The following is a 12530-nucleotide window of genomic DNA, read 5'->3' on the forward strand; positions in this document are numbered from 1 at the left end:
CAGGCTGGTTTGGGGGACCTGCAGTCCATCCAGTGATATAAAGTCCCTGTGCTCAAAAGGGAACCAAGCTTGGGTATGGTGATCTGCAGTCCTTTCTTAAAATTCTTAATAGCTGTATCTTTGAATTTCTGATTTGTCCATGAAACCCCTCTTGATGGTGAAGCACACTTCCTGGTCCCACCATTCCTGTCCCCTTCCCCCAGGGCCCCACTGGGCTGCCCCTCCCCACACCAGGCAGGAAGTGACCTTGGCCATTCCTCACTCCCTTCAGGGCCTGTGTTTGGGCACTGAGATGCCTTGGCAGGTCACCTGTCTGCCAGATGTTGGGTGGTAGGCTTCCTGCCCAGCTGCAGGGCATGGTTCCTTGGTCTGACAGCTGTCAGGAAGCCCCCCTCCATGAGTGAATGTTGAACGGCAGGGCAGGGACCCCAGGCACTTATGCACTCCCTCCCCAGGGGCATCCCTAGTACAGTTACATTAAATAGTCCACAGAAGGGGGAGAACACAGTGGGCCTCTTGCCCACAGGTTTCACATAAGAGCATTCAACCAACCGTTCAAAGTACTATGGGGTCAGAGGGTCGTGTGTATATATACAGCCATATACAGACATTTTTGGTATTATTGTTCTCTGAATGGTGCAGTAGGACCATTTGCACAGCATTTGCATTACATTAGGTGTTAGAAGTGATCTAGAGATAACTCAGGGCATTCTCAGATCGGTGCTGTCTTATATAAGGTTTTGGTATCAGTGTCTAGCACCAATCCCCCACAGACACCAAGGGACAAGTACTTTATATTAATTTGGGGAGAGGGTACTAGGGATTGAACCCAGAGACACTTTACCACTGAGCTACATCCCAGCCCTTTTTATTTTTTATTAAGACAGGATCTCACTAAATTGCTTAGGGCCTCACTAAGTTGCAGAGGCTGGTCTCAGATTTGGGATCCTCCCACATCTGTGTCCCAGACTGTTGGGATTACAGGTGTTCACCACCATGCCTGGCTCTTTGTCTCAGAAGTCAATGCCCTGGACAGCTGAGGATCACATCCTAGAGATGAGCCCTCTGGGTTGGCCTAGTATTTCATTCTTATGGTATACATTAAACACGAAAAAGTAACTGAATTCCTATATAGGTTAAATATTCCATTAATATACAATGTTATAGTAAAAGAAGAAATTTCAAGTGGGATCATAATCCTGTGAATAGACTGGGCATGGTGGTGCATGCCTGTAATCCCAGCAACTAGGGAGGCTGAGGCAGGAGGATTGCAAGCTTGGGGCCAACCTGAGCAATTCATCAAGGTCCTGAGCAATTTAGCCAAGCCCTGTCTCAAGAGAAAAAAAGAAAAAGGGCTGGGGATATGGCTCAGTGGTTAAGCGGCCCTGGGTTCAATCCCCAGTACCAAACAGTAATAATAATGCCGTGGGTAGAGAACGAAAGGTAAAAGTTTACATTTTTAAAGCCTCAACTAACATGCCTCGCACAGCACTGGCCAAGATCTGCACGCACAGCCTCTTCTCCCACCCACGCTCAGCTGGGGAGGCTCCAGAATCCTCAACCCCGCGCCTGGCAACCCACACTCCGGCAGGCCATCAGCCCCATGCACTAGAGGAAGCTAACTTGCACTCCCTGCTCCACGACCCTGGCTGCCATTAAACTTCTGCTTTCCTAGAGGTGGAAAGATACATCAGTTATTAGAGTCAGAATTCTTTCTTCTTTCCTTCTTTCTTCCATCCATCCTCCCTCCCTCTCCTCTCTCTACTCCCCCTCCCTCCCTCTCTCTCTCTCTCTTTTTTTTTTTTTTTTGGTACTGGGAATTGAACCAGGGCCTTGGTAGGGAGGTGCTGTACCACTGAGCCACATCCCTAATCCTAGAGTGGGGCTTTTTTTGGCTTCCACTGTAAACCTGGAATTTGTGTAACCCTTGTCACTAAAACTGTGTGTGTTTGGGGAGCGGGGTACATGTCAGGTCACAAAGAATAAGAGCACTCCTGAAATTAAAATATTGGTCCCTGGGGTGCTTTCTTCTACATTTTCTGTTTGTTTGTTGTTTTTTTAAAATTGAGTTTATGTCACTATTCCAATGGAAATATTCCTTTTTAAAAATTTATTTATTTATTTCTTACATACATGACAATAGGGAGATATTCCTTTTTAAATGTCCTAAATCTTTAGATGGTCTTCTATATGTATTCATCTTTAGAGCTTCAGTTAGAACTCTCAGTGGCTGTTGATATCTTGCTTTAATATCCTTTGCAAATTCTGTAACACTGTACAACTGCTGTTTTTTTCTAAACATTAATGGTAATTTACTGAAAGCAACAAGGGTTTAGAGAAAAAAACAGATCTTGTTGAAATCCAAGCCTCGCCACTCAATGACGCTAGGAAACAGAAATGACTTCATTTGTCTTAAAATAAAGATGGGTTCAGCTGGGTGTGGTAGCCCATACCTGTAATCCCAGAGACCCTGGAGGCTGCGACAGGTCAGTTTAGGCAATTTAGCAAGAGTGTCTCACAATTTTTAAAAAAAGGGGGAGGGAGCTGAAGTTGTAGTTCAGTGGTAGAGTGCTCCTGGGTTCAATCCCCAGTACCAAAAATAAATAAAGATTAGATTCTGCTGCAAGTGATAAAAATGCCCCCAAGCACTGGCTTAAGATATCTACCAGAATACTTTGCTTAGTTCCTGAAAAGAAGAAAGTAGCCCGTAGTAGAGGACTGGAGAAGGCTCCTAAGTAGATCCTAAGACTATTTGCATGCTTCTGTCTAAATAATAATAAAAGAGAAATTTCTTTGGGGAAAAAAAATAGCTGTCAACTAAAAAGAGAAAGAAAAAGAATCTGCTCACTTGTCCCTTAAGTAAAACCCCAGGCAGGTGTGGCGATGGGCAAAAGGTGCTACTTATACAGTCGAGGGGGAGAAATAAAGAATGTCCACGCGCTTCTGCCCTTTTCAATGCTTTATTCACTCAAATCACTCAATACAATTTCACTTTATAGGTTCTTTTTTTAAAAAATGTTTTTTAGTTGTAGACGGACACAATACCTTTATTTATTTTTATGTGGTGCTAAGGATCAAACCCAGTGCCTCACACATGCAAGGCTTGTGCTCCACTTTATGGTGCTTAATCAAGAAAATGACAATCCTTAATGCTGGCACTGCAATAGACATAATCAATTCACAGCAAACAATTCTAGATTAATTCTAAGCACTGCAAACACACTTAATCATGACAGGCTCATGACAGACATTCCCTCTGCGGGCTAAGCTTAAGCGCTAGATTTCAAAGTCTCAAGCCTTAGGCTCTAAGTCCAGCAGATGCACACTCACTCAGACTGAAGTGATCAGGTCAGGAACCAAGGCAGGCTTCTCCTGGGGTGGAGCTGATGGCCGGTTGAGGAGAGGGTCATAAGGAGAAGTCGTGGCTCTCACCAGGGTCAAGAGGCTGCTGTAGAGTTGGAGAGCAGTGACCACCCTTTCAATCCCTATCAGCTGCTACTGGATTTCTCGGTGATGTCATTTGCCCCTGGGTTAAAGCATCTGGTCTGGTGGTCCCCACCCTAATTTTCAAGCCTTTCCCCCTTATCCAGGCAAGGACAACAAGGCAGAGACTTCACTCTGAGCTTGTCAGGTGGGGAGAAGGGACTTGTTTGTGTCTGAGGGCCACGCTGGAGGGTGCCTGGTGTGCCTGGTGAGACTGCAGGTTTCAAAGTGGAGTTTTAAAATGGAGTTGCTTAGACTCAGGCCTGAGGCCCTCCTCTCAGCTGGACAGCTCTAGGCTGATGGGGTGGGCGGGGTGGGCAGGGACTTCTATCAGGTCCTCGAGCTCACCACGTTACCAAGTTGGCAGCAGTGGTCCAAGTCTGCTCTCCACACGCTGATGAGGGCCAGAGACAAAGGGCCTGCCTCCCCTGTAAAGACGTTCCAGAGCCGTGCAAACCAGCTGCAGGAGGAGCTGAGCTTGTTGTTTCCACGACCAGGCGAAGTCCCTGGACTTCTCCCCACATACAAATACCTGCCACCGTGCCAGGAACAGCCACAGGGCTGCCCAACCTCACCACTGTGTATTTCCATTGCCTTCATTTATCATCTCCACAAGTTAGCATTTCTACTAACAGGAAACAGACTATTGTCTTCCTCTTCTGCAGTAAAAACTAGGAAGGTCGAAGAACACGTGTGTCCTCCACAACGTACCAGAGATGCGTAAGCTCCTCTTCCATCAGGATGCACCCTGCTAGTTCAACACAGAGCACAAAGCGCTGGCCTTCTGACCCACGGCGCCGTCAGCGGCCCCTCCTCTGGCCACACCAGATGGACACCTTAGTGCAGGTTTCTGTTTCTTCTGCCTGGAGGCCATGCAGCTTCTTGGATTGGGGGTTTTTTAGCTTTCATCAAATTCAGAAGATTTCTGCCATGATCTCTTCACCACCTTTGTCCCCTGCTCTCCTCATTCCCCTCCCTTCATGGACTCCTGTTGTCCACTGGTGTTCTGTCCGCTTTGTTAAAGATTTTTTTTCTCTTTGTGTTTCATTCTGGATAGTTTTTATTGATGTATCTTCAGGTTCACTGATCTTTTTAGTTAATTGGTTTATGTTGGGGGAGGGTTTGGTGCTAAGGATCAAACCCAGGGCCTCACACAGGCTGAGCAAGTGCTCTGCCACTGAGCCGATGTTTTCTTCCCACCGTCCAATCTGTTTATTCCCTCCAGTGTGTTTTTCAACTTAAACATCATACTTTTTGCCCATGTTCCATTTCAATATTCTCTTTGTGTGAGTGTGTATGTGTGTGGGGGGAGGGGGGAGGGGGAGGGAAAGGGAGAGGGAGGGAGGGAGGGAGGGAGGGAGAGAGAGATTAGGGACTGAACCCAGTGCCTCGCACATGCTAGGCAGGTGTCGTCCCTGATCTATATCTCCAGCTCTTTTTTTTTTCCTTCCTTTTGGAACTGGGGATTAAACCCACTTAAATTGGCCACTTTACCACTGAGCCATATCCCCACCCCTTTTTATTTTTTTATTTTGAGACAGGGTCTTGCTAATTTGCCAAATTGCCAAGGCTGGCCTCAAACTTGCAGTCCTCCTGCCCCAGCCTCCTGAGTAGCTGGATGATAAGCCTGTGCCACTGCACCCAGCCTCCTTGTCCATTTATTCCTTATGTCTCTCCTAATGTGCTTTCGTTTTCTTTCTGAACATAGAATATCATTATGATCACTATTTTAATATGCTTTATCTACTAAACTTAATATTATTAAGATTGGTAGTTTTTCCTCACCTTTGACCATTTTTTCCCCTGATCTTTGCACACCTGGTAATTCTTTTTGTTGTTGTTGTTGTTGTTTGAGACACAATGTTGCATCACTCTGATTTCCCAGACTTGATTGATCCTCCTATCTCAGTCTCCCTTTTCTGGGTACATGATGCTCCTCATTTTAGGATTTTTTTTTGTTTTTTTTGTACCAGGGTTTGAACTCAGGGCCACTCGACCACTGAGCCGCCTCCCCAGCCCTAATCTGTATTTTATTTAGAGACAGGGTCTCACTGAGTTGCTTAGTGCCTCGCCATTGCTGAGGCTGACTTTGAACTCGCAATCCTCCTGTCTCAGCCTCCCAAGCTCCTGGAATTACAGGTGTGCGCCATCTCGTCTGGCTTCATTTTAGGATTTTTGTCTCACTGACTGGTGGAAAGACCAGCTATCCCCAGCCCAGAAAATGACTGCCTCAGGAATGGAGGGAAACCAGCCTGAGATGCAGGGCTGCTCTGCTCTCATCTGATAAGCCTCCAAAGGATCAGACTGTTCCCAAGTAACTCAGCTGTGTCCCAGAACAGAGCTCAAGAATATTTTCTAAGATACAGGAATATCTGGTACTGAGAAAGTAAAGTTCACAGAGTTTGGCATTTAATAAGGAATCACCACAGCCAAGCACAGTGGCAGGCATCTGTAGTCCTGGCTATTCAAGAGGCTGAGATAGTGTTAGACCACGACGCAAGAAAAGACCACTGACTCCAATTAAAATCAAATTAAAGCAAGCTTATTATTTCGACCGGCCGGGCTGCCTTGCCCATCAAAATCGTGGGAGCCAAGGACAGCGGCGAGGCTTCTTTGCAGCCCAGTTTTATAGTCCAAAAAGTTACACAAAGGGGGGTTACAGATAACAACACTCTGAGGAGCATAACACAAGTTTACATATTTGCTGGCCCCGGCATCAGAATTTATGGAGATCTTAGAGACTCAGAGAGGGTGGTTATCTGGCCAGGGAAGGCCAGAATTTATGAGGCGTCACTAAGGTTTAGGAAAGGGTTGTTATCTGGTCAGGGAAAACCGGACATGGGTGAGTTCAGGGCACGGGCAGGCATTCCAATCAGCTTTACAACATCAACTAATGGCCAGGCCATACAGACATCCTAATATTTTTACAGAAAACAGAAATGAATCCTTCATAACTTGTGACAAGCTGGCTTCTGATCTAATGAGAGAACTAGGCTAGGTATATCAATAGGAGGGCCACTTGGGCCTCAAAGTTACAGGCCAGCCTGGGGATCAGAAAACCAAAGCCAAAAGAAAAAAAAAAAAAAACACAGAGTAGTAAAAGCCCAGACTGAATATCATGAGTGAGATGTTTCCAGAGCCCTCCCAACGCACATGCCCAGCGCTCCAGGCTTCCCGCAGCAGATCCCTGACCCCACCTGCTCACAAGGGCACCCTCCCTCCAGCACTGCCTCAGCTGAGCCCCCAGGGTCTCTTCTGCTTGCCTGGAGAAGGTGACCAGCAGCAGGCCCCTGCAGCTCCTTCCAAGGGCCCTTGTGGGTGCCCTGTGCAGCTCTTCTGCCTCTGTGGTGGCCTCCTGGTCACACCTCCTCTGCTTGAGCTACTGTTGGCTTCTGTCCTCTGTTGACCACGCTGGTGTGGATGTTCATGGGTCTCGTAAGCTGGCCTGGCGTCACCGGTCCTCACCCTGTTGATCTTGTTGGACTCTTGGCAGGGGCAGTTGTATCATCTCAACCACTGGCTGTTGCTGCCCTCTCTTCTTACTCTTCTGTCTCTTGGTGTATTGGCTGTGGTCTCCATCATAGGCCCCACGCAGGAGGTGACCAAGGCAAAGAATGTCAGATCAGGCTGGGCAGGCAGCAACCAAAGATGGCAGATTTAAAAGAGCCGCTGAACAGGCTTTATTGAGATATCACTCCCAGGCGGAACTCGATCAGACCCACAGAGGGGACAGGGGAAGGGTCTAAGGAGAAACCGAGTGGAAGCTCGACCGGACTGGACTTTTATGGGGTTTACAGCAGGAAGGGAAGGGCTTGGGACAGGAAAAGGTGTCTCTAGGGTCCCTTGCCCCCTTGGAGTTGGTCAGGGGAGTTGGCTGAACTCCAGGATTGGCCAGGGGGTCTTGTTGATTGACAGGCGTTAGTCAGGAGATCTGGCTGATTGACAGGCGTTTCCGTTGGCATCTGATTGATGTTCAAAGCAGCGCGGGCTGCTTTGTTCTAAGTTGCCACTAAGTCGCCACCAAGTCGCTGCCACCGACCTAACATTGAACTGTCGTGCTCCCTGTCCTGAAGGAAGGCATCATCACCGGCTGAGGAAGCACCTTTCTACTCTTAATGCCCTAATAACGTCTTATCATAAATAGACGTTTAATCTTTTTAATATTTGTTTTAGTCGTAGATGGACACAATACCTTACTTTATTTATTTGTTTTTATGTGGTGCTCAGGATCAAACCCAGTGCCTCACATGTGCTAGGCAAGTGCTCTGCCACTGAGCTACAGCCCCAGCCCTGGATGTTTAATTTTATCAAAAGTTTTTTTCTGAAGTTTTTGAAATGATCCTGAGGATTTTCTTCTTTAGACTACTGCAAATTTATTGATAAATTTATAGATATTCCCTTAATGGGGGGAAAGCAAAGAAGTACTGTAAACTAGGAAGGAGATTCCAGTTAACATGTAAACTGATATTCTATAGCCACTGCAGCAGCACACCCTATACAATCCCAGTGACTGGGAGGCTGAGGCAGGAGGATCGCAAATTCCAGCCTCAACAACTTATCAAGACCTTGTTTCCAATTTTTAAAAAGGGGAGGGAGGCTCCAGGCGTCTCAATATTTATAGCATCACCATAGCCCAATTATATAATCTGCCCAGATACCTGTCAATAGATGAATGGATCGAGAAAATGTGGTAAATATACACAATGGAGTTTTACCCAGCCATAGAGGAAGAATGAGATCATGGCATTTTTCCAGTAAATCGATGGAAATGGAAAGCATCATGCTGAGTGCCATAAGCTAGACTCAGAAAGTCAAGGTCCAGTGTTTTCTCTCATATGTGGAAGGTGGAGCAAAGTAAAGGAAAGAGGTTGGTGGGAAGGGGATCAGGTGTGATAAACATATGGAGAAGGTAAGCGTGGAAGGAGATTGAGAGGGAGGGAGGGGGACGGGGAAGGGGAGGAAACAGGGAATGAACTTGACACTTTCAAGTTATATCCATATGTAAATAGAAGGGGGGGATTTCACCAGAGATATGCTGCAGTCTGGCTGGGCACAAAATAACTGAGCTGCCAAGAGGCACACCTAGGTTCAAAACAGGAACTCCTTTATTATCCAAACGCCACCCACGCGGCCCTTCCAGGAACCACCAACAGAAATCCCTCCTCCGGCACTTCCCCAACCAATGCGAACTTTCCAGGAATCCCCGCGAGAACTCCAAAGTAGCGGGCCAAGGTGGACAGCAGGGGTCTAATATACAATTGAATACACAGCTTAACATAACCATCATCATCTCAATGGCTCCCTGGCATCACCTCTCAACCACTCCTTCTGGCACAAATGCCATGCATCATTCCGACTCAGCTGTGGCTCTCAGCAGAGGTAGGTGTGTGTGTGTGTGTGTGTGTGTGTGTGTGTGTGTGAAGCTCCAATCAAGGCTGGATAAATGAATGAGGGGAGTGGGGGAGGGTGATGAACAGGGGATGAAGCGGAGGGGGTCAGATTCCATGCAGTCAGGATGGACCAGCTACTGAGTATAATTCTCTAATAAAAATAAAACCAGCAAAAGAAGCTGACCACAGGACTGGGGCTATAGCTCAGTTGGTAGGGTGCTTGCCTCGCATGCACAAAAGCCTGGGCTCAACCCTCAATGCCACAAAAAAATAAAAAGAAAAAAAAGATGGAGGCACTGGCTGTGTAGCTCAGTGGGTGAAGCACCCCTGGATTCCATCCCCAGTTCCAAAAATACAGGCATTATTCTGTAATCCATAGCTATAGAGTCAGAAAGTTCTGGACTAGTCCAAGAGGCTTACTTCATTTTGGATCTGTGCTTGATGTAAGATCTGATGCTGGGGTTGGGGCTGTGCTCAGTGGCAGAGCACTTGCCCAGGGTGCCTGAGGTCCAGATTTCCACCCCCAGCTCCACACACACACAAAGGAGCTGATTCTTGACAATTCTTGATTATAAAATATCAGCTGGAAGTAGTTCTTATTTCAAAAAAAAAAAAAAAAAACTCTACTATAACAACATAGCATAATAGCTAACACCTTAAAGTTAAGATTATTTGTTCCAGATATTGAACAACAGGGAAGTGATTGGGTTTGTTTGTTTGTTTGTTTTGCTTTGTTTTTCCTTGTACTGGGGGGCACAAGGGGGTGCCTTACCACTGAAGTTTTTCTTTTTTAATTAAAAATCCTTAATTATGGGCTGGGATGTAGCTCAGTGATGGAGTGCTTGCCTAGCATTCATAAGTTCCTGGGTTCAATTCCCAGCACCACAAAACAAACAAACAAAAACTTACTTACAAAAGCAATGCATGCATACAAATTAGAATATTTTCAAGGTATAAAATAAAAACAAAATGTCCCTAACCTCCTTTTTTCTTCCCAAGTCCTGTTACAGAGGGGGTAGTTCATAGCATAGCACTTGGGAAATTTTTGACAATAGTAGCCATCAATTTTGTGAAAGCTAAATAGATATTATAGTGATGAGCATACATTTGAAAAAAGTAAAGGAGGCTCCAAATCATAATCCTTTACAGTTGTTCCGGGTATTGTCATCTCCATTGAATTCCTATTTTTTTTTTTTTTTTATGTCATAGCAGTAGCCAGAAGCAGACGAAAGTTTGAGATTTCTTTCTCTCTTTTTTTTTAATATTTATCTTTTAGTTATAGGTGGACACAATGTCTTTATTTTATATTATGTGGTGCTGAGGATCGAATCCAGTACCTCACGCATGCTAGGTGAGCGCTGTACCTCTGAGCCACAATCCCAGCCCCTCTTTCTCTTGAAAAAGTCTTAACTGCTGGGTCAGCCCCCAAGGACACCATGGGAGAAAGCCATCTTGGTGTGCTAGAAGTGTTTGTGTTAGGGTGACTAGCCATGTCTCTCCCTGCAGGGACAGGGAAGCACAAGGAGTGAGCAGTGGCAAAAATTCTGGGAAATTGGGCAGTACTCTGTCTTCCTGTGGGAGTCCTCCCCCATGTTAGTTCTTTGTTTTAGTTGAAATATCAAGATGTTTCTAAATTTCACCAAATAGATATTTCCCAAATTTCAGATAGACCCAAATTCTTGTGTAATAACAAAGAACACTCTACAAGCAAATGGTAAATAATTGTAGGATTGATGTGACTTTCGGTTCACCCATGCTGTTATAAACACCGCAATAAGACAGAAGCCAAGGAGTGTCAGTGGATGTTCTGAATAGTATCAACCCATTATAAACACTCATATATGTGTTAAACAATACAGCAGCAATAAACAACAAGCCAGGAACCTTCTCCTCATAGCCCTTCATTAACAATGAAAGGTCAGCAGCTCTAAGCAAGGGACAGGCTAAAGGTTTGGAAAGCATGCTGCAGTTTGCTATTAGTCTCCATGATCCTGCTTCCTTCCTGTCATGTTCCAAAAGAGGACCGAAAAAGTTACTTGGAAGAAAAGCCAAGAAGAGCAATTTTAAGACTTGAAATTGTATGGAAGATCTACAAGTTTAGTTTTATTTTATTAACTTTTATTATTTTTCATTCTATCTTTGCATCCTCAGTGTTAGCAGAGTTCCTGTGTTTAACATTTGGTCAGATCAAGTAAGTGGAAGAAATAGTCATTTCTTCTTGGAGCTAGACTTCCCTGAGAGAGTCTTCTCCTGGTTCAACATATGGATCTCAATAAAACCTTGCCTGGGGCAGGGGGAGGGGCTGGAACAAATTATGTTACATGCATGTTTGATTAAGGCATAATGAACTCCATTATGTATAATTATAATGCACCAATAAAGAATGTTTTTAAACCTTGCCTAGATTCTGACCTAGAACCCTGACAGGCGTAGTATGATTTCACTTGGCCAAAATGGTCCTCAGGGGAGTAAGTTCCACTTAAGTGAAGAGAGATTCTCCACCAGGCCATCTTAGAAGATTCAGCTTCAGTATGGCATTGAAGGGACAGTCTCCCAAATGAGCCTGGGCAACAGGACGCAGGACCTCGGATTTCTGTGAAAGCTGAGTTTGGCCACCATCTCTTCATCACTCAGTATGAAATCAAAGATCTGGAAGTTCTTGACAGTACTTGCTGGTGTCAGAGACTCAGGAATCACCACCACATTCCTCTGGATCTGAAACCAGATCAGAACCTGGGCCGGGGATGTTTTGTGCTTTGCAGCAATCTCCTTAATCATGGGGTCCTCCCTTGTGAAGAGTCCTCTGGCTTGGCCCGATGTCTATCTGGAGAGCATGAAGGGCTGTAGGTTGTTGACACTGGTACCCTTGAAGAGCAGTCCCGGATCCACTCCTCCTGGGTGAGACATGGGCAACACTCCACCTGATTAATCACTGGCTTTTATTTGAGTCCAGACTTGTTCAAGATCCTCTCAATCTGGAATGGTTGAAGCTGGAGACACCAAGGACTTTCCCCACCCTCGTCCACCAGCTCCTTCCTCCAGGGCCCCACCGGATCCAGGGGTGTTGATTTACTGGTGATGCTCTTGCCTTCAGAGTCTTGGAGAAATAACTCCTTCCCAGGCTGAAATCCTTGTGACTCATGAATAAGATAGATGTCCATACAGTCCAGTTTCAGATCCTCGAGGGTCTTCCAAAGGCTTCCTCACGAAGCCTTCTTTTGAAGAAGGTGCACCCCAGTTGCTAACCAAGAAGAGGTCCTCTTGCTTCCAGCCTCCTCTTGCATGGCTTCTTTCTCCCTGTTCTCATTTTGACAGATGTAGCCACTCTGTGCAGTGATATCCTGCATCAATGGCCACCTTCATGACCTCTTTGACTTTGCCTAAGATAGACTTTAAGGAGCCCAGACCCAAAATGGACATCTTGGCTTTGGTGCTAAGATCCACAAAGGTGTCCATCGTCGGTGCATCAATGAGAACAGATAGATGTCAACTGTCCTAGTTTTATTCCTAACCAGGGGGTCTTGACCAAGTTAGACAGTAACCTCTGATTCTCAGTTTCTTCAGCTTCAATTTCCTGAGTAGACCACTGAGTGGTCTTGAGACTCAAAAGAGATAATGTTTGAATATGAAAATGCTTTGTAATATCTGAAGTGCTGT

General features: G+C 45.7%; 1 pseudogene; it reads right to left on the minus strand.

The window, feature by feature from the left end:
• Positions 1 to 11399: 11399 nt before the first annotated feature.
• Positions 11400 to 12329, minus strand: LOC114099088 (aldose reductase-related protein 2 pseudogene; annotated as a pseudogene).
• Between the last annotated feature and the right edge of the window lie 201 nt (positions 12330 to 12530).

This window comes from Marmota flaviventris, chromosome 1, assembly GCF_047511675.1.
Source record: "Marmota flaviventris isolate mMarFla1 chromosome 1, mMarFla1.hap1, whole genome shotgun sequence".
Lineage (NCBI taxonomy): Eukaryota > Metazoa > Chordata > Mammalia > Rodentia > Sciuridae > Marmota > Marmota flaviventris.